Genomic DNA, 21,796 nt, shown 5'->3' on the forward strand with positions numbered 1-21,796 from the left:
GCTCGGTTTGTGAGTTACAGCAAAGAAATTAGTTACTAATCACACACAAAAGCGTTTTAATCATTGTTAATTTTGGGCAACCATATTTCATACTTAACTATTTAATATGCCAATGTTCCAAAGATGGAAATTTCTCTTTAATCTTTACATCCAATAGATTTACAATAAATATATTCATCATTATTAGGCAGGAAACTGGAGATTTGTTTCATGAAGCTCTCAAAAGAAAACACAAATATAGTTCTGTGAAATATGATGAGTGGATTAACTGTCTCATAATGTACAATCCAAAAATACAGAAGAACGGTTAAAATGTGAACTTCATTAGTGCAGCTGGTAGGATTACTACTTTTCTTAAAGTTGCTCTGTCTGCATTGGGTGCTTTTCTTGTCCCAGGTCATGGTTAGAAAAGACCTCTGATAAAACAAAATGCAAACGTGCAGAGATAACCATAATGCAAGTTTCATAGGAACTCATTTCATAGAGAATTCAGTGGAAGCGCTTATAGTGATCACGGTTATAGTGATCAACAATTATGGATCAAAAAGCTTGGGACAGAATCATTCCTGTATAAATACTGCTTAAATAATTTGCTTATAGTAATCAAGTAGTCCACTTACAGTGTTTATTTTGGGTCTTTTTAAACATGACAACATATGGAAAAAAATTAAAACTGCGGTAATAGTTTTTTTTTCCTATTTTACTTTACTTTGTTTGCCCTACTTTGCCTTGCAGTAACCTGTATGCCTCTGGCTAGCTACCTGAGGCTAATGCTGCGTGCACAGAAAACATGACAGGTTAGAATAAAGTAATTTTCTCTCAATGACATACAGACGCTCCTCTACTTATGAACTTTCAACTTATGAACTTTCAGACATACGAACGAAGAGGACTGTAAGTCCATCAATTTTTCTTCTTCTGCATGCCAGTTCTGCCTAGTACGACTTCTGGCCGCTACTTCCACCGCGCAGCAGCATAGCGTGCAAACTCCCAGCATCCTAGTTCTTTGTACTTGCGTATACCATTACAGTGATGCTGAATAACGACTTACGAACATTTCAAGTTATGAACGGCCGTTCGGAACATATCTCGTTCGCAAGTAGAGGAGCGTCTGTATATAGACTCATCAAAGTTTATGATAAGCTGCGGAAAATGAACCACTGATATGCAGCCACAAAACTACAATAAGCGCTTTGAAACAACGTAATGTTGTCAAAATGTGCTGTGTAAATAAAATTGAACTAAATATTTATATACAGTACTATACTGTTGTAATGTGTATTTGCATCATACACAGTTCAGTAATTAAATTTGTACAGTACTGTAATTTGAAAAGCATTTGAAACAACTGTACTGCATTTTGAAATCGGTAATAAAATTCAGTAAATAGTGATGCTGTCCGTTTTATTACCTTATTACATGTAATATACAAATGTCAATTAGGTGAAAATCTGAAGAAAAAGAAAAAAAAATCAGTTATAATGATCATCCACTTACAGCGATCAATTTCACCCAGACAAACGTGATCACTATAAGTGAATTCCACTGTAAGTCCTATCAATGTTACAGTAAAAGTTGTGTTTGTTGTGAAAAATGGAATGGAAGGAATTTTGTAACATTTGATTGGATTGCTAATAGCTGAGGTAGGAATGTTGCAATGGGGCTGGTCTCTGATCTCAGCTCGTAAAATGAGAAATATGGAAAAGAGCTGTGACAGCACTATAGGGTAGCTTTGCTACTTGATGTATGTGTAGCGCTGGCATCTGCTCCATGTTTTCGGAAGAGTCTCCTTCCAAAGAGAATGGGCAACTGCAAACGGCAGCTTCTGTGCATCTGGTGTTTGCAAAAGAGCATTCTGTGTCCTTTCAAGGACTGATGCCTTGTGCTCTGCACTTCTCAGGGAAACTTCCAGTCACTGTAACCCAAAATGGATAAAAAGCCATCTTTATGTGCTTTGGGGGACAAGGAACTAAAACATAAGTCCAGGAAAACCATCCATCTATCCATCTTCCAACCGGTTAGGGTTGAAGGAGACATGGAATTTATATCAGACAGCACAGGGCACAAGGCTGGGGAACACCCTGGATGGGATGTTGCTTCATCATGGAGCACACACACACACACACACACACACACACACACACACACACACACACACATTAATTGTGAACAAGTTAGTGATGCCAATTAACCTTACTGCAACCAGGAAACCAGAATAAATATAAATGTATGCTCACCAATGTTAATTATGTATGTTATTCATACATAATGATGCTGATTGTTGACCCATACTACAACATTCATCCAATGGTAAACTATCAAAAGCAAAATCAAATATCAGTCCCTCGATCTGTCCACAAATAGGTTTTGTCACCTGAGCTTAAACATTCACACAATGAAAGGATACCTTAAGTCAAATCTATCCTGAAACACCAGTAATTCAGCAAATCAGATAAAAAAACATCAACAGAAATATTAGGAAGCTCTTAACATCCTGTATCTGGTATTAGGGGCATTTATGTAACAGTTTTATGTCCTGTAATGATATAATGTACAACACTCAGCTATAACATAATTATACACAGTATGTTAATCTGCTTCACAATAATACATGCATACAACATCTAAATTCTAATATAAGGGTCCACCACCAATCTGCTTTTTCTGAAATAAGCTTGCATTCATCCATTTGCAGAACTATAGAACCCTGCGTCAGTTCCGTGTATTCCGCTATCATCGATTCTGGTTTGTTGGTTAAACTTCCGTCCTGATTAAACTGCTGGCCTATAACGGTGGTGACATACTGTATGGTGGTGCGACACTGCAAATGGACGCATCTCTTTAAAGATCAAGTGTAAAAAGCGAATAACAAAATCTGCTCTTATAGGCGACTATATTACAGACATGGGACGGAAGTGACATCCTGAGGAATATCTAAAGCTTAAAAAGCATTGTGTCCATTTTATGAGGAGTCGGGACAATGAGAATAAACAACAGCACAGATTCAGCCATTTCAGTCTCATGACCTCTACCTCACACTGTTTTCCTGCATATAATGTCCTATGAGGGAGGCATTATTATTAGTGTGCATTGCAAGGAAAGATGACTGAAAGAATATTCAGTTCTGTTCTTTATCTCTTTAGTTCTCTATTACCAAGCTCCCTGTTGTCATAACAGTCTAAGCTATATTTGTGTGATGAACAGGCAGTCCCCAGGGTACGAACAAAATCCATTCCCTAAGTCTAAGTTTAATTTGTAGGTAAGTCAGGAAAATAATAATACAAAACATAATGATAATTGTTATTGTTTTTATTATTAATAATATTATTAGAGTTGCTACTGTCGATTATATCAATAACCGAGTAATCTAACGATTATTCTGAAAATTCATCGAGTAATCGTTTATATGTAATATATATACAATCGTTCATAACACTATACTCTCTCTCTCTCTCTCTCTATATATATATATATATAGATAGATAAAATCGTTTATATTATAAATAATATAATTAGTATAGTTAAATCGCCGCTTGCCAGGAACCAACCAGCCATTGTATGCTGCACACTAGCTCAGTCACTCCAAAGGTCAGTTTTTGCACTCCCATGTACAGTTGCATGTTTCCGGACAGTGGAAGCAGTGGCGGTTCTAAACATTTCAACTATACTGTCTTGCTCTCACAAGCTTGATTATTCTTTCTGCCGTTAACTTCGCTTTCCACCAACTGAAGCGGGTTCTACCGCCCGGAGCACCCGCATTAAGAGTCCGTCAGGTAAATGTGCTTACGTTTGTGTTTCCCCTGTTCCCAGCGCACCAAATTTTATCCCACATATATAAATGTAAATAAAAGCTACGTACTGTACACTCAGGGTGAACCTACAAACTGCAGACACAAAGCGGCAATGCCCACTGCGCAATGTAAATATCAAAATGGCATTTCATGCACATGCCGTTCCCAGAGGACCGCAATAGTCAAGTTGCGCTAAAACATTTTAACTCGGTCATAGAAAACAAAAAATAGCAAGATTTGCAATTTAATTATGGTTCATTTTCAACATTATGTTTGTATATTAATGTAGTATATGTTTTAAAAACAGTCTAAAGTTTACTGCGGCTGCGTCGGCATGAGTTCTAACTGCACTCTCCGAGTAAATCCTCATCATTCCCGTTGTTACTGTTGAAGTCACAAATACACCTGAGAAATTAAATCTGAAAAGTTGAAAGGCGAACAGGAACTGGTGACGAAAATACATTCGTCTTCCGCTCTATGGAGATGTTTGTATTCCATATAGAGCCAATATTGGGCAAAAGCAAGTGATTTGTCGGCACTGCTTTGCGTATATTGTCGCGACTGCCGGTGTAACCAATGTTTCATTTATCTCGGAGGTCGCACCCGGTTTAACGGCATTCCAGTATAACAAGCCAGAAAGTTATTTAGTAATACCAGGGACCTGTTTCAGTCACCTTGCTTAGCCGGAAAACTTGAACGATTTAAGGTACCCCAATTTAAATGCACTTTATCTTCATTCACCTACATTTATAGCTCAGACTACCTTAAATCCCATGTTATCTGGCTTAGTAAGAGATCCTGCTTTTTGAAACAGACCCCATTTTTAGCCAGATTCTTTAATGTTAGCCATTCTTAGCAATATCAATGGTTGGACAGTACTGTGTATATGAAAGGTTTAAAACATACAGGAGTTGAACAATGTATGAAACTGGAACATCTAGTTTTGGACCTCAATAACATATTAGTATGATGTAGGGCCTCCTTTGCGGCCAACACAGCATCAGTTTCTATTGGGAATGACAAATACAAGTTCTGCACGGTGGCCAGAGGGATTTTGAACCATTCTTCTCACAAAACAGTGGACTGGTCACTATGTGAGGCTGGTGGAGGAAAAGTTTCCTCACTCGCTCTTCTAAAACACCCCAAACTGACTCAATAGTATTAATATCTGGTAACTATGCAGGTCATGGGAGATGTTCAACTTTGCTTTCAAGTTCATCAAACCACTCTGTCACCAGTTTTGCTGTGTGTATTGCTGCATTATCATCCTAATACACAGCACCACATTCAGGGTACAATGTTTGAACCATTGGTTGAACATGGTCCTCCAGAATGCGCCCATGTAGAACAAGTAGTGGGCCTAGGGAATGCCATGATATTGCAGCCCAAACCATCACTGATCCACCCCCATGCTGTACTCTGGGTACACAGCAGTCCAGGTGGTAAGTCTCTTTGGGACTTTGCCACACCGTGACTCTCCCAGATGTGGGAAAGACAGTGAAGGTGAACTCGTCAGAGAACAATACGTTTCACATTGTCCATAGCCCAAGATTTGTGCTACTGGTACTACTGAAACCGACATCTGGCATTGGCATGAGTGACCAAAGGTTTGCTTGTAGCCGCACGACCATGAATATTGACCCTGTGCAGCTGCGGCAGTAGTTTTGGAAACAGGAGAGTCAAGGTGCGCATTTAATTCTGCAGTGAGTTGGGCAGCTGTGGTTTAATGTTTTTTGGATATAATTCGGGTTAGTACCTGGCCATCCCTTTCAGACAGCTTTCGCTTGTTTCTACAGTTATTCCTGTTGGATGTTGTCCATCTGACGTGGTGGTCTGCCATCATTACCCTGGATACAGTGGCCTTCGATACACCACAAAGACTTGCTGTGCTGGTCACAGATGTGCCAGCAAGATGTGCAACAAACAATTTGTCCTCTTTTGAACTCTGATATGTCTCCCATTATGTTGTGTGGATTACAATGTTTTATATACAGCTATGCTATTGTTTTGCTGATTCAACCTTCACACTCTGCGCTTACTGATGGAATATGCCATCAGTGAGGATTGGCCACCAGACATATATAGTGCATATATAGGCGTGAAACTTCTAACACTATCGACAAAGTGTTTCAGTTTCATTGTCCAACACTTCAGAATGCAAATAAAAAATATACAACTTCAGCTTCAGGTAACATTTTGTTAGGAGGCTCAGAGTTTCTAGGTACGCCCATGCACATAGTGAGTGGGTGTATTACATGCCCTGTGATGTACTGGCATTGCATTCTGGGTGTAGCTGTGTGCCCTGTGATGGACTGGCATTCCATTCTGGGAGTAGCTGCGTGCCCTGTGATGGACTGGCATTCCATTCTGGGAGTAGCTGCGTGCCCTGTGATGGACTGGCATTCCATTCTGGGCATAGCTGTGTGCCCTGTGATGGACTGGCATTCCGTTTAGGATGTAGCTGTGTGCCCTGTGATGGACTGGCATTCCATTTAGGATGTAGCTGTGTGCCCTGTGATGGACTGGCATTCCATTCTGGGCGTAGCTGTGTGTCCTGTGATGGACTGGCATTACATTCTGGGTGTAGCTGTGTGTCCTGTGATGGACTGGCATTCCATTCTGGGCGTAGCTGTGTGCCCTGTGATGGACTGGCATTCCATTCTGGGCATAGCTGTGTGCCCTGTGATGGACTGGCATTCTGTTTAGGATGTAGCTGTGTGCCCTGTGATGGACTGGCATTCCATTTAGGATGTAGCTGTGTGCCCTGTGATGGACTGGCATTCCATTCTGGGCGTAGCTGTGTGTCCTGTGATGGACTGGCATTCCGTTTAGGATGTAGCTGTGTGCCCTGTGATGGACTGGCATTCCATTTAGGATGTAGCTGTGTGCCCTGTGATGGACTGGCATTCCATTCTGGGCGTAGCTGTGTGTCCTGTGATGGACTGGCATTCCATTTAGGATGTAGCTGTGTGCCCTGTGATGGACTGGCATTCCATTCTGGCCGTAGCTGTGTGTCCTGTGATGGACTGGCATTCCGTTTAGGATGTAGCTGTGTGCCCTGTGATGGACTGGCATTCCATTTAGGATGTAGCTGTGTGCCCTGTGATGGACTGGCATTCCATTCTGGGCATAGCTGTGTGTCCTGTGATGGACTGGCATTCCATTCTGGGCGTAGCTGTGTGCCCTGTGATGGACTGGCATTCCATTCTGGGTGTAGCTGTGTGTCCTGTGATGGACTGGCATTCCATTCTGGGCATAGCTGCCTGCCCTGTGATGGACTGGCATTCCATTCTGGGCGTAGCTGTGTGCCCTGTGATGGACTGGCATTCCATTCTGGGCATAGCTGCCTGCCCTGTGATGGACTGGCATTCCATTCTGGGCGTAGCTGTGTGCCCTGTGATGGACTGGCATTCCATTCTGGGTGTAGCTGTGTGTCCTGTGATGGACTGGCATTCCATTAAGGGGGTAGCTGTGTGCCCTTTGATGGACTGGCATTCCATTAAGGGTGTAGCTGTGTGCCCTGTGATGGACTAGCATTCCGTTTAAGATGTAGCTGTGTGCCCTGTGATGGACTGGCATTCCATTCTGGGCGTAGCTGTGTGCCCTTTGATGGACTGGCATTCCGTTTAGGATGTAGCTGTGTGCCCTGTGATGGACTGGCATTCCATTCTGGGCATAGCTGTGTGTCCTGTGATGGACTGGCATTCCATTCTGGGCGTAGCTGTGTGCCCTGTGATGGACTGGCATTCCATTCTGGGTGTAGCTGTGTGTCCTGTGATGGACTGGCATTCCATTCTGGGCATAGCTGCCTGCCCTGTGATGGACTGGCATTCCATTCTGGGCGTAGCTGTGTGCCCTGTGATGGACTGGCATTCCATTCTGGGCATAGCTGCCTGCCCTGTGATGGACTGGCATTCCATTCTGGGCGTAGCTGTGTGCCCTGTGATGGACTGGCATTCCATTCTGGGTGTAGCTGTGTGTCCTGTGATGGACTGGCATTCCATTAAGGGTGTAGCTGTGTGCCCTGTGATGGACTGGCATTCCATTCTGGGTGTAGCTGTGTGTCCTGTGATGGACTGGCATTCCATTCTGGGCGTAGCTGTGTGCCCTGTGATGGACTGGCATTCCATTCTGGGCATAGCTGCCTGCCCTGTGATGGACTGGCATTCCATTCTGGGCGTAGCTGTGTGCCCATTGATGGACTGGCATTCCGTTTTAGGGTGTAGCTTTGTGCCCTGTGATGGACTGGCATTCCATTCTGGGCGTAGCTGTGTGTCCTGTGATGGACTGGCATTCCGTTTAGGATGTAGCTGTGTGCCCTGTGATGGACTGGCATTCCATTTAGGATGTAGCTGTGTGCCCTGTGATGGACTGGCATTCCATTCTGGGCGTAGCTGTGTGTCCTGTGATGGACTGGCATTCCATTTAGGATGTAGCTGTGTGCCCTGTGATGGACTGGCATTCCATTCTGGGCGTAGCTGTGTGTCCTGTGATGGACTGGCATTCCGTTTAGGATGTAGCTGTGTGCCCTGTGATGGACTGGCATTCCATTTAGGATGTAGCTGTGTGCCCTGTGATGGACTGGCATTCCATTCTGGGCATAGCTGTGTGTCCTGTGATGGACTGGCATTCCATTCTGGGCGTAGCTGTGTGCCCTGTGATGGACTGGCATTCCATTCTGGGTGTAGCTGTGTGTCCTGTGATGGACTGGCATTCCATTCTGGGCATAGCTGCCTGCCCTGTGATGGACTGGCATTCCATTCTGGGCGTAGCTGTGTGCCCTGTGATGGACTGGCATTCCATTCTGGGCATAGCTGCCTGCCCTGTGATGGACTGGCATTCCATTCTGGGCGTAGCTGTGTGCCCTGTGATGGACTGGCATTCCATTCTGGGTGTAGCTGTGTGTCCTGTGATGGACTGGCATTCCATTAAGGGGGTAGCTGTGTGCCCTTTGATGGACTGGCATTCCATTAAGGGTGTAGCTGTGTGCCCTGTGATGGACTAGCATTCCGTTTAAGATGTAGCTGTGTGCCCTGTGATGGACTGGCATTCCATTCTGGGCGTAGCTGTGTGCCCTTTGATGGACTGGCATTCCGTTTAGGATGTAGCTGTGTGCCCTGTGATGGACTGGCATTCCATTCTGGGCATAGCTGTGTGTCCTGTGATGGACTGGCATTCCATTCTGGGCGTAGCTGTGTGCCCTGTGATGGACTGGCATTCCATTCTGGGTGTAGCTGTGTGTCCTGTGATGGACTGGCATTCCATTCTGGGCATAGCTGCCTGCCCTGTGATGGACTGGCATTCCATTCTGGGCGTAGCTGTGTGCCCTGTGATGGACTGGCATTCCATTCTGGGCATAGCTGCCTGCCCTGTGATGGACTGGCATTCCATTCTGGGCGTAGCTGTGTGCCCTGTGATGGACTGGCATTCCATTCTGGGTGTAGCTGTGTGTCCTGTGATGGACTGGCATTCCATTAAGGGTGTAGCTGTGTGCCCTGTGATGGACTGGCATTCCATTCTGGGCATAGCTGTGTGCCCTGTGATGGACTGGCATTCCATTTAGGATGTAGCTGTGTGCCCTGTGATGGACTAGCATTCCATTCTGGGTGTAGCTGTGTGCCCTTTGATGGACTGGCATTCCATTAAGGGTGTAGCTGTGTGCCCTGTGATGGACTGGCATTCCATTCTGGGGGTAGGTGTGTGCCCTTTGATGGACTGGCATTCCATTAAGGGTGTAGCTGTGTGCCCTGTGATGGACTAGCATTCCGTTTAAGATGTAGCTGTGTGCCCTGTGATGGACTGGCATTCCATTCTGGGCGTAGCTGTGTGCCCTTTGATGGACTGGCATTCCGTTTAGGATGTAGCTGTGTGCCCTGTGATGGACTGGCATTCCATTCTGGGCGTAGCTGTGTGCCCTTTGATGGACTGGCATTCCGTTTAGGATGTACCTGTGTGCCCTGTGATGGACTGGCATTCCATTCTGGGCGTAGCTGTGTGCCCTTTGATGGACTGGCATTCCGTTTAGGATGTAGCTGTGTGCCCTGTGCTGCCAGACCCCCTAAAATCCTCTTTAGGATAAAGCATTGGAAGATGGATGAAAGGAACAATTTTGGGGTGAATATTTATTCCAACCCTGCACTAGATAAGTGGCTGGAAGATGGATGGATGAGTGGGAATATTTAGCTTTAATACTTGCATATAATTAAACCAATGGTGTATCAATATACTGTACGCCAATATTTCATAAATACTAAATGTTCTTGATTTTCAACCCAGTTTTAGTTATTTCCAGGTATATATGTAATTAAGGGCTCTGTACCATTTCCAGGTCTCTCCAAGCCCTCTATGGGCTGAAGGGGCCACTCAGCATTCATACACAGGCGTTTTTCTGAAGTATAATCTCCCAGATCTTTACAAGTCTAGATTGCGGGTCGGACATTGAACAGACTGTGACCTTCTCAGGCACCCATTGTACCAGGGTAGTACCTGGCTACTCAGTTCTGAGCCTGTGTGTAATGTTCCTTACTATCAGCCAGTAAGCTTTCCTTCACTTCACTCTGCAATGGCTTTCAAAGTCCCAGGTTTGACTGCCTTAGTACCTTTGTGATCTTTTCTGCTGTTTTATCTGACTCTCACCTCTCAGGAATCCCTTTCATTTCTAACACCTTCAGGGAAGAGGTAAGGCGCAGCTCGGAATCTTTCCTTCTTCACCCAGTGGACAGTTGGCGTTCTCATCAAACGCAGACCCGTCTCAGCCCACAGCCTCAGGTCACTGACAGCGTCACACAAAACCGTTTCTCCTCTGTATTACAAGTGCAGCATACTACAGTCATACCACAGGTTTCTCAACAGTACTGTCTGCTGTTCTTTACAGAATGACAGATATTACAGATTCCTTCTCTTTCATTAGAAAGAAAGCAAATTATGTTCCCTGCAAGGTTTCCACATAGCAAGTAAAAGCTCATAAGCTAAAAAAGGCAGGCTTATGTAAAACATCTAAATGCATGCAAATATATGCATCGTATTGTACTGTAGTATGACAATAATGTGAACCAATTCTTCCGAAATATAAGCATTGTATTGAGCGTGATAATTCATTCACATTGTCTTTGTTTTAAGGCTGTCCATCCAACTTCAATGTATGAGTGACCGTCTTTGAATCTTTTAAATGCTTTTTTCTTCTGAAGAAGGTTAAGACTACATTATTTTATGAGCCTGATTTAGTACCTTCTTACATTCTTACATTCTGTTAACTTTCCTGTACTGATTAATCAGCACACAGATGAGTTTTTTTCAAACTGTATTAAAAGTGAATGTTATTGTGCATTCCAAAGGATTCATTTCTAACATGCGCTGACTTCTTTGTAATTGACAAAACTTGCTGTGAAATGTATAAACAAACAGCAGCCTGCCAGTCTCAGCAGTAATGGGACTTTAATTACATTCTGTGAGATTATCATTCCTGACAGGTGTTTCAAACTGCAGTGTCTGTGTCCACAGTGCATGTACTCTTACACCCTTTATGTCCTTCAAGCCAAGCCTCGCAAACACAAATATGACACAATATCCGCGTGAACAGTGCCAGTGTTTGCCCTGTGTCAGAATTTCATCAAGTTTTTCGCAAAGTGAAGGCGGGAAAAAGAGAGAAAAAATACATTTTGTATTTCTTTCATTTGGTTGCAGCAGAAAGTAATGAACCAGGCAATCTTTTGGCATGAAAAGGTTGTTGTGCTGCTCGATAACTCAGTACAACTAATGAGATGATTATGGCCAGCTGTTTAAATACTTTGATTACCAGTGAAGCATATTTGGATCAGTACTATCCAATATAATCTGACCCTGGCTTTTTCCATCTGAGTGAAGTTATCTGCACAGAGACACAACAGGCCAAGATCAAAATAAAAAACCACGAAGACCACGGAAAGTTGATGTCCATCAGTCTGGAATTGGCTTAAAATCATTTGTAAGTCTGTAAGTTTCAACCAAATCGTATTCAAGGGCAAATGGTTCAAGGGTAGAAGATAATGAATTTCCCAGGGAGTGACTTTCCTGATGAATTCTTTCAAAGAACAATGAGCTACACCATCTAGAAACATTCTGGGAATCTTAGAACCACATCCAGGAATCTGCAGACCTATCCTGACTTAGCAGAGGTCAGTGGATCATGACCCCACATCTATAAAGAAACATGTACGACCCTGTAAGTTCCGAGAGAATGAACAACAAGCAGGAAACGTATAACACTGTCACAAGCTAAGAGCCATGATCAAATGAACGCTTTGATGCGTCAAGACCAGGATCTGACTCTACACCAGAAAAATCTGCAGCATGGTGTCAGTTCATCCACCCTTGAGCACAAGGTTCAAGCCTTAAACCTCTATAAACACACATTTCACACAGATGAACTAGTTCTGCGTGGAAAATGGGGCAAAAATACCTCCAGAGTGCTATGTAAGACATCAATAACCGCTGGAAGTGTTTGGTTACTGCCATAGCTGCTAACAGAGGTATAAGCAGTCAGCGAGTGAAAGGGGGTCATGCTTTTTTTAAACAGGGGTTGCTGAGTGCTCCCTAACTGTCATCCATTCAGCTTCCATAATTCCCATTACCCAGTACAGGCTTGCGGTGGATCTCAGGAAGCGAAAGGGCACAAGGAAGAGGACACCTTGGACAGGATAGCAGCACAACTTCCTACACGGAATTATGTAAGGATGGAAACTGTTATTTTAATGTTTTGTCTAATTTTGGTTTCTGTTTCAATTAATATGGAAATGATTATTGTATGATTAGCATATTACATTCCATGTATATTGTCGTCTTTTCTAAAACAAAAGGAATATATGTTTTTAGGACATTAACTGTTTCCCTTTGTCAAGAAAATGTAAGGCTTGATTAACGGGGCCTTTTTTAAGTGAATCAACAAGGAGCCCTGGGTGCTTTCCCCTCTATTCCCCATATGTAGTGTGTTACCTCTGGAAACGGTGGCTTTTTGCAGTCCTGATTGTAATGTAGGGCGGCTTAGTGCATCACACCTCTAGGTCTGAGAGTTCAAATCCTGCTTCTGCTCTATGCATGTGGAGTTTGCATTTTCCCTGTGTTGCGCAGGTTTTCTCACACAGTCCAAAGACACACCATACGGCTAATTGGTGTCTCCAGGGTTCCCGCAGAGTGTGAGTGTATGTGCCCTAGGAGGGGTTCCTCGTGGTGCTTGGAACAGGTGCCAGGCCCCCGGCGACTCTGTACTGGATAAGCGGCTGGAAGATGGCTGGATAGATTATTCTAATCACCAGCACAGGTGCTGTTTCCATTTATGAGCTTTTAGTGCCTCCAGTGAAATGCAGGTCTGGGCACATCACGCGTGCTGTTGGGTTCTGGGCATTGGGGCTGTGCACAGACTTTTTGAGGAGCAGGTGTCTTTATTCGGGGGAGGGGGGCTCCTCCTCAGCAGTTTTCAATTTTGCATTATCATGGGGCACCTCAGAAGGGGGACACTCTCAAAAGGGGCAGGTGCCGGGGCACCCCCCTCCCCCCCACACGTGCTTGCTGGTCATCATCCTTTTCAGTTTGCACAAATGTTCGTAGGATTGGGATCCTGCAGTGTCCAAAAACACGAAAACTGTAGACAATCGCTGACAACATCCCCTGTGGTCCGAGATGACAAGCAGTTGATACCAATTCATTTTTTTCTGGATTAGAAGGTGGAGGAGGAATGTATGAATGTTCTCTCACATTTGGTAGTACTGTGATGGTTTCTATTTAGAAACATGAATTCTTTAACGTTAAGAGTAGATGGCTGATGGAGAACTCACACTAGTAGAATGAGTAGATATATCTTGCTGATACTTGGTTCCTGTATTGGTTTTGTAGGTCATACTGGCTATTGAGTAAAAGTGCTTAGGGAAAGATTATTCTGGCCCAGTTAAAGGGACTGACATGTACTGCAAACATACCTCAAACAACTAATAATACAGAGACTTATCAGAGTGATTCACAATGTTCCCCAATTATAATACCTGCATATTTTTCTATCGGTTTCTAACCTAGACATTCACTGGAAGTGGGGGTCATAAATTCAAATTCAGTTGGAATGTCTTTAGCTAAGCTTTCCTGTGTTGCCTCTCCTGACTGCATCCTGCAATGTGATTGTGCCTTTGTAGTTATGATAACTGTAATATAGAGACACCACAACACAGTGACTATAATTAACATTAACACAATTAAAAGCAAAATTCCTGAATCACTTTGCACCTTGAAAAATAAACACGTTTCTGTATGGGTCATTGTAGGCAAAGGTAAGACAAAAAAAAGCTACATTAGGGTGGATCACACCTCAAGGGATGGAGGTCAAACCATGTTCCCCCGTTTCCTCCGAAAGCCCAAAGACACGCAGTTAGGCTAATTGCTATCTCTAAATTACAGTATAATTATGTATGTATATATCTGCCCTGCAATGCACTGCTGTCCTGACTGTACCCCAGTGTTGTGAACCCTATGCTGCCTGAGATGAGCTCAAGTATCCCTCCCCCATCCTGACCAGGATAAAAAGGTACAAGATAAATGGATGGATCCATCGCGTTGCTAAATCTTTACACAAAATTTCCACAATACTTTTTAGCAAAATACAAATATTAATTTGGAGAGCCGAGTATCTGCACAGATTGTGTGGGATTTACACGGGTCAGTGAATCCTCCCTTTGGGGTATTTTGCTGATGTGCCTTCGGCTGCTGGGCCCTTTGAATGTTACCAATTTTCAGCAGCTTTTTCCCGACTTGAAGAAACTGACTTTGATGTACTGCTTAGTGTTAACATTTCCCTTTATTGAATTGTATGGGCTCCATGTAAGAAAGCAGTATGTTCCAAATCTTGGGTCCTTTGTTCTCTTGCAATAAATTATCTGTGGTGTTAATCCATATAATTGAATTACACTTAAGAGTCATCGGTAGGGTTATTTGAAAGTTTAAGATGTGGTATGCTGTATAATAATATCTAAATGTATTCCGTCTCACCAAATCTGGGCTTTAGTATCTCAGGAAGCTGGTATATATTCAGAAGAATGTGAAGTAATTCTAGAAAGGCAGGATCAACTTTTTATAATGAAATATGCTTTTGTCATTCAAGGTCTGGGGAAGCGCAGTAATGTTTGTGATCATTTGTGATCATATTTCATGCTTGGTGATGATGGAGCTGAAGATAGTATATTGCAGCAGAGAGAAAACCTAGCGTGTGTCAATGTAGGTATGTGAGGAGACATGTGACAGGAGGGAAGCGATGCTGATGTGGTGCTTTGGCTAGGTAATATCGACTGGACAAGTATAGCCCAGCTTATGTAAGACTGTACACGACTCTGTCATCCAGGACATAACAAACTTGTTAAATATGGCATTTTGTTTAAGTGTGATTTTTCAAAAGCATTTGAGTTGTGCCTCTGGCTCTGTGTGCGGGATTCGCATCTTCTTGCATGTGGATAGGTGACTTATAGTCTCAGTATGTGTTCGTGTGCCATGTGATGGACTGGCAGCCCAGCCAGGGTGCCTCCTGTCCCCGTTCTTAGGATAAGATCAGGCCTACTGTGACACTGTACTGGATAAGCGGATATGGAAGATAGACTGATGTGCTGCCAATGTACACAGAAATGTCTCTGAATGTAGATCTGCAACACTGATCCCATTTTAATGCACGTGCCCCCTAGACCCCCTGAAATATACGTTGATATACTCAGAAATATGTGGAATGCAGTCATGCTGAATATAAGAATTACTTAGCACTTTGCAACGAAAGAGTTCAAAGCAAAACTAGATAAAATATGCATCCTCCCCTGGTCATGTATGCAAATTATTGTTCAGTCATTATTTTAGTGTGAAGTTTGCCATGAACACTGGATATAATCAGGTCTGCTGCTGTTCATATTGCTTAGTAATTAGCAACAAAAAGACTACCTGTAATACTAATTGATGTAATTATATTCCATTACAGTAACACTGGTGATATTTAAGGTAATATTAATAATGATAATCTTGATGTAGCACCTTAACAGTGTTGTTATTAATATTATTATTAGTATTATTATTTTGGAAGTTCATAGGCCCACATGTGTCTTGGCAGGGCAACAGGGACGCCTCCCTTATGGAAGCAGACAAGCACATCTTCTCTCTCATACTCAGCCAAGCGCTCTGCTTACACCTTCACAGGCAGAGGTCAATGTGACAGTGATAAGTTACAACAGGTAAGACTGCCAGTGTCTCCAGACTTCAATGACTTTGAAAATAGGAATTTGAAATGAAGCAGTGCTGACAGTTAATCTGTGATCACAGTCAGCTCCGAACCTGCGCCAGCCTAGTACTCTCCCTTCCTCTGTGACCCTGTAGTGGGACAGTGGTTTGAAGATCGATGGATGGATGGTGGACATTCTGTTCCCTAATCAGTTTTCCTAACAAGATCCTTAAGATCCTAAAATATGCACCTAATAGGGAATCATCCATCATAATTAAGTAAATGAATGAAGCACAAATTCTGACATGAATGAAACCTTATGCCTTGTATAAACTGAAAATTACTATGATTTTTGGAGAATGTAACTTTGTATTCTGAAATATAACTGATGTAGCAAGACTTCATGGATATTATGAAATCTGCATGTATTACATTTAAATGCGTTTGATGCTTCTGAAGCCCAATTTGATCGCCAAGTTTTGCACAACACTGCAGTGCAGTATTCCGAGGCAGAATCAGGACCCTGGACAGGGGAGAATCTGTCGGTCTCAGAGCACAGGTTTTTCTGCCATATAGAGTATTAGCTATTGGTTATAAAGTAGGAATTTATCACTGTGCATATAATATACATGAAAAGGCAACGTTAGATATAGAAAATAACATGATTCTGAAACCATTTGTACAGAAATGAGTAATATAAATTTTGCCATGGGAAACAATAAGGCACATTAGCCCTCGTAATCTCTATTAATATGGTTTTTCAGTTCCTACAAGTCATACACACATACAGACAAAACACATGACGATTATCATGCATTTATTGAATTTTTTTTTTCCTCGAGCACTTTTTCTGTGACATTCCCGGCATGCTTTTCTCGAAGAGAAAACGATCGCGAAAGATTAACATGCATCCGTATCTGTGCGTTTGTGTCGGAAGGGTTTGCCCTACCATATAATGTAAAAGTTAAATTGCAGTACAAGCAACAGACAGGAGCAGGCAGTCGGGAAGACAGGGAATGAGCAGAGCCAGGCGGACAGATGCAGGTTGACAAATGCAGCCCCGGGGGGTGACCGCGCTCAAACAAAAATCGTGCCCCGGTGCCAAGTTATGGTGCCATGAAGCAGGCTGCTGGATTCTGCACCAATTGCGTGTCTATAGGTGCTGGATCCCTCATTCTCCCGCCTCAAGGGGAAACGAATCATTATTCCTGTCACAGCAGCCTTGCAGTAGGAGCTACTGTGAGGCACAGTAAGTTAGGGCAGGTAATCAGCCTCAGCAGTAGAGTCGAGCCCATCTCCTTCATCTGTCATGCACTCTTACTCTTTTGTCTTTCGGCAGGAACGATTTTGCCACCTACCCAGGCTGTTGGGTCCCCCATCGCCTTCCTCGCTGTCGGTCAGGTTGTTTAGCATCTTGGCTTCTCTAGGAGGTTGTGCAGAGAGAGAGCGCTCCTGGACTGCTGGCTCGCGCGTTTATCCCAAACGTGGAAAAAAAAAAAAAGCGCAGCGACAGAACCATGAGGACGTGGGAATGAATATACTCTCTCCTCCTCAGGCAGAGCAGTGACAGCGAGGACAGGGGATGGCAGCTTTCCCTCCTTCTCTCCCTGGCGTTCTCTCCTGCTGCTGCAGCGCAGCTCCCCCTGTACCGAGGACACGGAGGGATAAGGAGGGTAAAGGAGGCGTGTGGATGACGGACCGCCTTTGAGCAGCAGCGCACACACATGCTCATTCCGCACTCCACAGTCACCGCCAGCCCCTGAGTGGGGCTCAGCCTAATGACTGACTTCATCATGTATTCAGCAGGCATAATCTGCCTCTTTCTCTCCAGCGGAGGGGCGGCAGAGAGAAATCGTGAGAAGAGATGGATGATGCTTTCGTTCAGGTGCTGAAATAATGTTTGACTTTTCTTATCCTTCTTTAATAGCACCTGTCCTTTTCCCCCACTGAATGATTCCATTCTCTTTTCTAACACAGAAGAGATACTTTTAGCCAGAGTTCCATTTCTCCTGTTTCTCTTCTACTCACACATTTAGTCAATTAAAACAATAAAGAATGAAGACAGAGTGAGCTGCAGTAAAGCTTTTTTGCATAATAAAGATGCTCAGTTTATTGAGAGCTGTGAAAGGTTACAGCACAGCAGATGTAGATCATCTCTACAGCTTTTTCGAACGTTCAGAGGAATCATTGCTTGGCTGTGGATGAGGATCGTATTCGATGCAGTAAATTGTACCAGCAAAACAGCTATGGGCATTAGTTTGTATCCACGGGTGTGTCTGTGAGCATGTCACGGGGCTCACATCAGTGTCTGAATGTCACACGCAATTAACGGTGTGTCACTTTGTGAGTGGGTCTTCTGGGCTGTCATGCTCACAACCTCAACATTCCATGATCCAGACAAAGACATATTGAATGTCTGTGAATAAAACAGATTAGACATGGCACCAAAGCATTTGTTGTGATACAAGGAGCCAAATAATAATGGACCTCATTGCTGTGTAAGTTCCCTAAACACAACAGAAGTCTTTCACTTCTGCTAAATGAAAAAAATCTACCTATTGACTAAGAGAGACATAAAACAGAGGTTCCTAAAGACAAGACAAAAAGAACTGGACAGAGAATTGCACCAATGGCTTCTGATGTATTTATGGATGTAAGACGTTATCCTTGCAAAATTGGAAGGAGTGCGTTTCTATCCTGCTGGAACATGTAATTTTGTTCAGTTAATCGGAATAAAATCAGTTGTAACACTGCAGCTCCCTGATAGCTTTTTTATTGTTCAGCACTGTCATTTAGTTGTTGTCTCGATGTCAGTCTGGCATGTGAAGCAAAATAAATAAGCTGTAGTTCCAGAATCTTACCTCAGATTCCCCTTCTGCTTTTTCCACGCTTCCCTGCCCAGATGTAGGTGAGAGCCAGTCCCTGGTGCCGGGTGCAGTGAGCACCACAGTCGGTGACTTACAGCAGTCCTTCAGGTCTCATCATAAATATCCCCTGCTCTAGATTCCTGTGTTTTAACACTGAGGGTGATCCCTCTAACGGGCTGCCTTACACCACTTGAACAGTATTAGATTTAGACTGTAAGTCTATAAGTCTTATCACAGACTACTGGCCTCAATTACAAATAAATATGGCTCGTTAAATTTAAGATCATCGAGGTAACATTTACACTTATACACAGCTGTTGTGGGATGTGTTATGTTATGAACAGCCAAGGTGATTCAAATGAAACATCACAGTTCATTAAAATTAAATGAACAGTCTTCGAAATATAATTAGGATGATCATTTTTATCATCACTTTTCCGTATTATATCCAGTTTGGAGGTGGCATTTTATGAACATGATGCAATACACTGCAAATATTGTGTTGTATTGATATAAAAATGATGTTGAAATGCTTGGTACACAAATTACCATTCCAGATATGAACATAATGTTTTGAAAGCCCTCTTAAACTCCCCAAACCCTGAAAGATGCCCTTGATCCAATTTTTGTGATACTAAACATATTAGACAAAGGAAAAGTATAAATTGGAAAGATGTTTGGTGAAGCATGACAAATATTACAATATTAATGAACAAGTGTGCTCACATTACCATCGCACGGGATGATTTTCTGTGGAAAGGCAGGTTATAACTATTTTTCAGACAGTGTAATTATTTCCTCCCGCAATTCCCTCATCATGTTAATGTAATCGCTTCAGTAAATCAGCTTTCTGGACAAGACTTCCTCCTCTTTCAATGGGGACGGACCTGATAAGCAGATAACTACTGAGAGATGTCAGATATTGCAGTATAGCAGTACAAGTCCCACCACAACCTAGAGCAATTCTATTAAGTGCCTTAAAAGAGCATTTGCACTGAAAACTGATTTGTTTGAATCAAACCATTACTGGCTCTGAATCTGGGCAATTGAAACATTCTCTGTTCAAAAGACTGAGTAAAACAGCATAGGCCTGATTTTGCAGCATTCACAATACAACTCATTCTCCCTGTTTCTTGCAATATTCCTTATGTAATAATAGATAATCAGGAACAATTGCTAATGATAATCGTCCTGGTTGTCATACCAGAATTTCCTACTTCTGTCTCTGCACTGTGCTCTGACAATGAAATTAATCAGCATACATACTTTTTAAGTTTTCCCCATTGGCTATACGTTTTTCTCTTCTGTATAATTTTACACTTACATAGCTTGAATCTATTAGTAGTCCTTTAATTACTTCCAATTCTAATATGTTGACTATTGTTAGTTTTTAAAGACCTTTTTCTTTTTTAATTTTCATGACATTATGCAGATCTTTGCAATGCTTTATACATCTTTCATTGCCCCCCTATCCGGCCATCCAGCGTCTCTGTAACAGACTTCATTGCCGATACCCTGAAGGCGAATGTAATTGATATGTTAGTCTCCCTGAAATAATGAGCTGTCTCCTTTGGTATGTTTTATCATTGGCTTTTGTGTAATCATGGAAAAGGGTAAATTACATATACATTACATATACATATACCATCCATCCGTCCGTCCATCTGTCCATCCATCCATCCATCCATTCATGTCACTATTTATCCTCTATAGGGTTATGATGGGCCTGCATATATAGACTACATGTTTACATATAAAAACACAACTTTTAGATATACTGTACAGTTATGATAAAAAAGTGAAATGTGCGAACACATACAATTTTTTTTTTTTAAATTAAGACCAAGCCAAGAAGCTATTTAATTTTGAAGAGAAGTAATTACAGCACTAATTATAATTTGAAAGGCTGGGTTTGCATTTCCTTGGAATGTTCACATATCATGACACAAAAAGAATCATTCTCAGTGTTAGTTTAAGAGCATGACTGTCCTATGGCTGAACCACCTGCCGTGGATTTGAAAAGTAACCACAGGTGGGGAATGTTGATTAAACAATGCATCTAGAATTCAATGACTCCAGTTGTGTGCAGAGTGTGATATCCTCCATGGCAATTCCACCCACTGTTCCACATGCCAATCATGGCCACTGGTTTCCCTGGCAACAGTGCTCCTCTCTAATATTGCAAAATCCACTCTACCAAAATTTTTTTTTCTTCTCTGCGTCCAAGCTGCGCAGCTGGTTTAAAGACTCGTTTGCAGAAAAGTTTTGTCAATCAAGATCAAATTGTTTAGCTTTTGGCAATTTTAATCATGGCAAAAATTCATCCAGAAAAAGTGGAATTCCAAAACGTGTCTAAAAGAAATAATAATTAATAGTCTTGGTACAAAATTATAGATATTAGCTCTCAAAAGCATTCCCAAATGATCTGTTTTCAAAACGCTACATGTCGGGAAGACTTTTTTTAGTGTTGGAATGACGGCATGTTCATCCTGACGAATCATTCTTCATTCTTGATGCGCTATTTACATTTAGATCCTATAGCCTAATGTTAAATTTATTGATTTTCAAGGTCCTCAACTGCTTTGTCGGAAAACAGCTAAGAAAAAAATCTGCCGTTCTTACGGGAATTGCTTGTTCTTGTTGAAACTAGAATTAGGATTAGGTTAGAGGAATGGCAGGAGGACGAATTAAACACTGTGGAAGGTTTAGTTTATGGTTAAGGATTAAGGCAATAAAATGTCACGTGATGAATCAAGAATCAAGACACGACTGCCTTTCTATTAGCTTATGATCCTTGCCTTCCCTTATTGATAAAGTCCTACGCGTTTCAGTATCGAATGCCTTTCTGCGACTGTAGTTTCTTTAAAGATAATTCTATGATTTTAAGTTTATGGCGCCCTCTTCTGGATACCTACTGTAAATCCTTA

General features: G+C 42.5%; 1 long non-coding RNA gene across 3 annotated transcripts; it reads left to right on the forward strand.

The window, feature by feature from the left end:
* Nucleotides 1-3,644: 3,644 nt before the first annotated feature.
* On the forward strand, nucleotides 3,645-18,757 carry LOC140586905 (uncharacterized). 3 transcript variants are annotated; one of them, XR_011988700.1, is made up of 4 exons: nucleotides 3,645-3,773; nucleotides 12,410-12,496; nucleotides 15,895-16,015; nucleotides 17,558-18,757. It is a non-coding gene; the product is annotated as an uncharacterized lncRNA (long non-coding RNA). The 3 variants fall into 3 exon arrangements; XR_011988699.1 differs by having other exon boundaries at nucleotides 3,682-3,773; nucleotides 12,405-12,496; XR_011988701.1 differs by lacking the exons at nucleotides 3,645-3,773; nucleotides 12,410-12,496 and adding an exon at nucleotides 14,022-14,337.
* The last annotated feature ends 3,039 nt before the right edge of the window (nucleotides 18,758-21,796 follow it).

Source organism: Paramormyrops kingsleyae, unplaced genomic scaffold (assembly GCF_048594095.1).
Source record: "Paramormyrops kingsleyae isolate MSU_618 unplaced genomic scaffold, PKINGS_0.4 ups85, whole genome shotgun sequence".
NCBI lineage: Eukaryota > Metazoa > Chordata > Actinopteri > Osteoglossiformes > Mormyridae > Paramormyrops > Paramormyrops kingsleyae.